The sequence below is a fragment of the Topomyia yanbarensis genome, chromosome 3 (genome assembly GCF_030247195.1).
Source record: "Topomyia yanbarensis strain Yona2022 chromosome 3, ASM3024719v1, whole genome shotgun sequence".
Taxonomy (NCBI): Eukaryota; Metazoa; Arthropoda; class Insecta; order Diptera; family Culicidae; genus Topomyia; species Topomyia yanbarensis.
Genome location: NC_080672.1, coordinates 300,789,388 through 300,797,776, shown reverse-complemented (window position 1 = coordinate 300,797,776; position 8,389 = coordinate 300,789,388).

Here is an 8,389-nt window from a genome sequence, read left to right as displayed (position 1 = left end):
GTTTCGCTACAAACTTAACTCTATTTTTTGTTGATTTTTTACAACGCGGACTAGGTATCGTCGTAGTGGAACTGTAGACGGTAAATCGATTTACCGTATTTTAATCACATTTGTTTTATAGGATGAAAGTTATTAAAAAAACAAAGCACTAATAGTAATACATAACAGAATATCACATGAAACGGCTTTCTAGAATAATCAAAATTTAATTCAGCGGTTCAACAAATAATTCCTGGGCTTATGTATGTTCAATTCCTATCCTGGAAAGATTATTAGTAGTCACAAAGATCGTAGCATTAGCTCTGCAATCTGTCGAAACAGATGGGTAAAGTATAAAGACTTTGCTTTGGACAAATTATTTGCTAGTCACTAAATTGAGCATACACTTGCTTGTTTTATCAGATACAGCGATGAAGATAGGTGTCGCAGTAAACAAAAATAGTGACATTAAACACAATGACATTGAATAACTTACTGTTGTGCACGCCATAAAAAATCGAATGCGAGACAAATTTTTCGCCAAAGAAGCTGATGATAACGTTTTTGCAACATCATGCATTTAACCGGTTTGTTCTAGTACCGCGAGAAAACTAAAAGTAATGCGAAATGGATTGATAGCTGCTCATGTATTTGCTTCTTCTCTGTTTTTGTACCTCCTTGAGCTAGGAAAATGAGAACGAGTATGTCGCATATGTCTGTGTGAATTACCACTACGCTGTCTAACGCATGGAGCTAAAAATTCACTTTACGTGAGCCATTCTGTAAGGTAATAGTAGCACAAGTATGTAGAGAGAGCTGTGGTGCCGACCGCAGGTAACTCGTCGATTAGATGATTTTAAATCCCATTTAAAGTCTAAGAATATTCAAACAACTACATGTGCGTGAACGTTACTCGAAATAAGAAATACAAAGTTTCGCACAGAGATAGCTAGCTTTCTCGAGATGTGCATTGAGACCCTCTATTTGTATACTATGCTAGTCAAAACCGACTTCATTCGATATGTTATGAAAAAGTAGTAAAATCTTTATTCCACTAAGTCCAACCGTGAAATGAGCCGAAAGTCTGGCTGGTTCTAGTTAGTTTTCCGGTTCCTGTCCACACCCGATTCTAATTATAATAATTTTTCGGCTGAATTTAACTAGGATAGTTAATTTATTTATTCTATCTATCATCTGACCTTGTTGGTCTTGATGAAATATTAAGTATTAGGATGGGGAAAGCCAGTTTGAGGTAAGCCTCATGTTAAAGCCGAATTTACACCTATCCGATCCGTTTCAGTGCCGGTTCAGTTCCGTGCACGGACGCCAATATTCTTTCATTCAAATCAAACGCAAGCATTCACACTTGTCCGGCACGGCACCGTCCCGGACAAGTGTGAATGCTCGCATTTGAAGTGTATGAAAGAATATTGGCGTCCGTGCACGGAAATTCAGCTTAATTCTACTCAAATTGGCGTGAAAACCCCATATCTTTTCGGTTCAATAAACAGTATAATATAATACCATACTCTTTAATAAAATACAATGCAAATTCAAGCAATAAATTACTAAAAATGAAAATTACAATACAATACATAAAACAAGAATTATAATGATAAATCCAATTTCAGGCAAATCAAAAACTCCTTAATCGCCAGTTCTTGAAGGTAGTTGACACGTTGAAGTCGAAATCCGCAAACACTTCGTTGAATGTGGCCAACATTAAGCGAATAAGGTAAGGACCACCATACAAAGAGTTGCTATATTCCAACAGTAAAAAGTTTCGCTGAGAAAGACACGTTCAGGTGCATATATGTGTAAAGGGCGAACACGAAATTATTGCGACACATTCAACAGGGCATAACTTTTTTACCATTGGGTAAAAATCAATCAAATTTTGCACACTTTCTCATTGATGTGTATTGTTTACATGCTGTCAAACTCGAAGTCGTGTTTTTCGATTAACCGAAAATGGAGGTGGACAATGGCGAGTCGAGAGAACAAATTCTTTCCAAACACCTGGAATTTCCTGACCTGTCGCACCGGCAGTTGGGAAAAATGTTGAACATTCACCATTCAACCGTCTTCAGAGTGTTGAAGCGGTTCCAGGAGCGGTTGACGGTGGAACACGACAAAGGAGCTGGAAGAAAACTGGGACCGGAGAACAAAACGACGGAGGGAAAGGTGAAGCGGATGATTAAAGCAAATCCCAACTTCTCAAGCCGTGATTTGGCTAAAAAGATCGGCATGTTGCAGAGCTACGTCCAGAATGCAAAGAAGAGAGCTGGACTACATACATACAAGGTACAGAACTTCCCAAACCGCGATGAGCGGTAACAATCGACGGCTAAAACTCGGGCACGGAAGCTCTACGAGAAGATGCTGACAAAATATGGTTGCTGTGTGATGGACGACGAAACGTATATAAAAGCCGATTTTTAGCAAATTCCGGGGTTGGAGTTTTTCACCGGCAAGAGCAAGTTCTATGTGGACGACAAATTTAAGAATAAGAAAATGTCGAAGTTCGCCTCCAAATATCTCATTTGGCAGGCCATCTGCTCTTGCGGACTGAAGAGTGAGCCTTTCGTGACAAAGGGCACAGTAAATGGCGAGATCTACAAATCTGAGTGCCTCGAGAAGCGCCTTTTGCCGTTCTTGCAGCAGCACGACGAAGCTCCGCTATTTTGGCCAGATTTGGCATCATGCCACTATTCTAAAAGTGTCCTGGAGTGGTATGAGGTTAATTCTGTCCATTTTGTTCCAAAGGACATGAGTCCGCCAAACTGTCCGGAGCTGCGCCCGGTGGAGCAGTACTGGGTAATGATGAAGCGGGAACTTCGGAAGAGCAAGAAGACAGTCAAAGACGAGAAGGACATGTTAAGAAAATGGAAAAAAACTGAGAAACTGGTACCGGATGACACTGTAAAGACTTTGATGGAGTGAAAATGCGTTCAATTTTACACTCAAGGCTCCATCGATTAACTTTTCTTTTGATTTTTGAAGTAAATATATGTTTAAAACTACCCTATAATTTTGGTTTGATTTTAACCATTATAAGAAAATTGGCGTGACATTTTCGGTGTAGCAATAATTTCGTGTTCGCCCTTTAGTTGACTCAATAGCTCCGAAGAATGCTATTTTGAACATGAATCCCATCTGGCGCACAGTGGCCGGAGACCGGACAAAACCTATGTTTCAAATATTGATATTTTTCATTTTTCCTAGGTTTATTATGTATATTCTCCAAATTTTGTGACCACCGAATGAGAATTAGATTTTTGATAGCAATTTAAACGATGCTGTGTCAGACAATTCCAATGAAATTCATTTTCGAAATCACAGTGAAGATTCATTTTAAAATAATATTACTCTTTCAATTTCAATCTGATTTGAGCACAACTAGAATCATTTTAAAGAACATTTAAAGAACTTTGTTGATCATTTCAACATGTTTGCCAAATTTAATTCGAACTATGTTTTATTTTTACAAATATATCTTAAGTGGGTTGATAGCAAATTCTTTTTTTCACAAATGTATTCTGTACAATCAGGTGAAACAGTTCGGAACGGTCACTTATTACACATTCTTTAGGAAATCATCTCTACTTTTCGAATTTCAAGGTATTGTTTTGCTCCTTTTTGCCCGGATGGGTTTAAAATCGACATTTTCAAATGTTCAAAAAAATATTTTATGTAGAGATTGAAAGTAGTTTTATCAAATTATTAAGTTGTTATTGATATAGCTAATCAGTAAAAAAAAGATTTTCAATAAAAATGGTATAATGCTTATAAGAAAGGTTCGATAACACTGTATGGGAAAATTTATCTAATTTTTTATAACTTTTGACATTAAAAATGAACTCAGCACTCCAAAATTACCTCAAAATGTAATTTTCAGCCAAACTGGGCAACATTTTTGGTATTGTGCGGCTTTTGTTTGAAGACCCGCCCCTGTGTTCCGGTTTGCCTTGTTAATGATATAGTCGTAATGAGGTCGGAACGTGAGTACCGAATCCAAAGTGACTCCAAGATCGCGCACTTGTAGAATACGCTCAAGCTGCTGATCTCCAACAAAGTAGTCATACGAAATTGACTTATGCTTGCGGTGATACGATATTACAGTGCATTTGTGAGTATTGATTTTTAGCAAGTTTATGGAACACAAGTCATCGAGCCTGTCCAAGAGCTGTTGTAAAGCTAAGCAATCCAGGATGCACTTGACCACCAATTTGATGCCATTAGCATAAAATATCCCACACCTAGGTGGTAATATTGCAGCTGGATCATTAACAAATAGAATAACAAAAGTGGGTTCAAATTACTTCCTTGAGGAACACCCGATTTGTTTGAAAACGGGGCGGAAGATGCGCATCCAATTTTCTCAAAAAGTTGACAATCAGATCAATAGAAACATCTATTAACTTTAATCTTTCCAAAAGTATTCCGTGATCAACTCTGTCAAACGCTGAATTCTAGTCAGTATATACCATATCGATCTGAGCACCAGCGTCCACATTTCGTAAGCAGAATGAAAGAATTGAACGGGATTCGTAGAGGTTGACCTTTTTGGGGCGAACCCATATTGGTCAAATGTGGCCACATTTGCAATTATAGCGCCACTGACATATGAACAAGCATATGGTGGATAGACCACTAGTGAAAAATTGTTCTCAAACCTAATGAGTGTTTAGGACCGTGAATAAAAGGTGGAGCTAGTGTTCTGAGAAAATTGCCGGATCGATGTTTTTGAGGGAATCCCCTCATAGTGTTATGTCTGTGAAGTAGCTTTGACTGCATGCAACCAAAGAGTGCATAGTTCACTACGATCTCAAACACGATCAAGAAAGCGCACAACGATGTAATTCCTCGATAATTTTTAACATTTCGTCGATCTCCTCTTTTAAATACTGGAAACATAATTGACTTTTTCTAACTTGCCACCGTGTCAGCATATTTGGGAGCATTTCCTCGATCTTGGGACATCCTTGAAAGGAGTTGGCTATGTTGTTTCTACCTGGTTCGTATCGAAGTAAGAAATCAAAGCTATACTGTCTCAGAATCCACTTGTACTCTGTTAAACAGATACTCGAGAGGCTTAAAGTCAGTAATTATCGTGAAGTGAATACCATATAGATACACGAAGAGTCCATATTACGGTTTGGCAATATTTCTGTTTGTGTACTGCCAACTTCTGAAGATGCAAGAAATCGTTCTGAATACTCCATTCCTAATTTCGACCCGGCTTGAAGCAATCTTCATGATTGCTTCAAGCCGGGTCGAAATATCCTAGCGACTCAACTTACCCTACGATTGACTGTCTTTGATGAGCAACTGTCTCATGTGGAACGTCAATGCAGAGAGATTTGGGACAAAACATTCAACGAAGTTAAGTCCCAGCAAAGATCTTACTTCAGAAATCGACTATGAAGCTTGCAAGCCAAGGAATGTTCTCCCTTTCGTCCGTGGAACGACGTACACTTCAACAAAATCACTGCGAAATTTCACACTATGTCCCAAAACACGACCTCTATTGTAAAATAAACCGACTTCTGGTTATTGATCCACATATTCCTATCATTCAAAATTTGTAGAACACGTTCTAGTGTAGTGTCGTGCTCTTCTTCTGTTGCGCCATGGATTAATATATCGTCCATGCACATTATAAAGTCTTTCACCCCCTGAACAGGTTCTCCATCTCACCTTGGAACAGTTCCGGTGAAGACTTGATGCCGAACATCAACCTGCAGAACTTATAGAACTCGCTTCGTGCCATAAAAGTATTAAAAAAACGAAGACGAAAAACGACAAGCTGCAATCGTCAAACGACAAACAACAAATGACAAACGACAAACGGCAAACAACAAACGAAAACAAAAGGAAAGAAACTCGGCAAGAATGTTTATAGTTACTATTCGATTTAATAAATTTTATCAATGATTTTGGCTTTCAGACATGAGATATTTATTGTGTTTTTTCTTTTAAATACTGTGCTGTTTGTTGGTGGCTCTAACATGGTTTCAAATAAAGAGATTTTGCTACAGATTGAAAGAAGACAGTGGAATTGACACTCTCTCTACTCACTATTTTTAAATTAAAGGATTGGCATTTTTCTTGAACTCCTTGCTACAGTGCATTTTTATGTGGCAAATATGCATATCCTCCGCGGCTCATGGCAACCAAAAACTTGTTAATTATGTGGTTTGGCAAAAAGGAATTATTTTCATTTGGCTTTGGTACTACATTAAAGTGAGTGGATAAAGTTGTCCCGCATGGTTAGATGTCCCGGAGAGTCTCCCGCATTTTCATTTACGCTGATTTTTCAAAACTATCGCCTCTCAAAATGATATCTAGAAGTTGCATTTGTAATTTACATTAACTTCTATCTACATGGACTAGGAAATAATACATTCACCAGGAAAATATACCAGGAAATGAAAGCAAAATAGGAAAAAATTTCGATAAAATGTCTCTCAAATAACTTCAATTTGCTGCTCTAGGTCACCGACGGCTAACCAAACTTTCGTTGACTACATTGACCACCATAGACGGTTCCGGAAGTGCCCGGGAAAAGCGGCCATCTTTCAAAATTGACGAACTCACATCAGTTTCCCGGAAATGGTTGGGCCGATTTTCACAAACTTAGTCCCAAATGATAGCTATAATATCCCCACAGATGTCTATAAAATTTCGTACGGATCGCTTATATGGGTCCGGAAATATAGACTAAACCGTCCGGTCACATATGAAATTCCCATATAAGCCGGAACTCAATTTTTTTTTTCAAAGTGAGGACTCCATGAAATTTCAGAAATCGAATTCGTATTTTTGATGCCAAACATCATTAAAATGCATGAAACGTCGAGATTTTATGTTATCTCGAAAAAAATTTTTTTTTATGAAAATCGACTATTTGGGACTTTGCCGATTTTCAGTTCAATATTACCGTAGCTGTTTTTTCTTTTTCAAAATTTTAGAACTCGAATAATGATTTATTTTCCTGTATATAGTTGTCATGCGATGTATAATAATAAAATGTAATATATGCATTTAAAAGCTTCTAATGAATATAAACAACGCACACATTCTCGTGATTCATGATTGAGAAAGGCACAATTGCACCGCTAGGTGGATTAAAATAGGTTTTTATATGTTGTGGTACCTGGGTACTGCCCTGGGAAGTACGTATCTGTACAGCGGGAAGTATGGCCCTGAGTAGGAAGTGTCAGGGGATAGACAAGAGGAGGCAGAGAATAGAAAAGACACGTTTTGCATCGTACACGAAGAAATCAATATCAATTCTTCAAAAGGGCTAATGAGATTTTTGTAAACAAACTTGTTTCGCTCATTATTCCGCTGTCAAGTTGAATTTCATGAAAGATACATATGAATCAACATCTTTACCCTTGGTAGAATCAACTTCAAAGGTCTTCTGTGTTGAAATTATAACAAATTAAGAGAAATCAGCAAAACAAAAGTTTGTTTACAAATCTTATTAGCCCTATTCAAATGTTGATATGGAAATAATAAATATATTGTACTTTAATTAAGAGTAAGATACCACATTGGCGACCGAGGAGAACTGGAAAATAGGAGAAAGAAAGGAATAGAATGTTCCTCAGCAAAGGAGAAAATTGAGGTTATGTTGAAATTTTGTCCTTTTGCACTTTAGGATTGTTACAGAACAGCTGTTTGTCAGTGGTTCTAATTTTGGGAAAAAACTGTAAGCGGATTGCAGCTGTTGACAACAGTGATAATAGAAGGCTACCAAAGGGTAGCGGCTGTAACAAAACAGCGAAAATCGAAAGTCAGCGTGAGAAGGCTACCGTGTGTAGCGGCTGTTAAACAGCGATTAAAAAAGCCACGAAAGCGACGCTAGAGCGCAACCGAAGGCTACTCGAAGGTAGCGGCTCTCAGAGCGGTATCAAAGCGGTAGCAACCCTATAGCGAACAATACACAGATTAGTGTCATTGGATTGTTGGTAAGGTTCACTGTAACAGTAAGAAATGTGCAGAGAAATAACAGTTTTAATTTTAGCTTTTCCAAATCGTTGCTATGAAGAAGTGGGATATTCCACAATTTAAATTCAAAGCTCTATCGAGGAATATAGTGCGCAGCGAGTGGGTCAAATACAAGCGCAATTTTGAATTCATTTTAGCTGCCACTGGAGAAACTGATAAAACACGCATTCGAAACATTTTCCTTGCTAAAGGTGGGCCGGATCTCCAAGAAGTGTTTGCATCCATTCCTGGAGCAGACGTGCAAGATGACGTTGAAAAAGGAATTGATTCTTTTGCAGTAGCTATTGACAAACTGGACGCTTACTTTGCGCCCAAACAACACGAAACATTTGAGCGCAACTTATTCTGGATATTAAAACCGAACCCGGACGAGACTCTGGTAAAATTTATG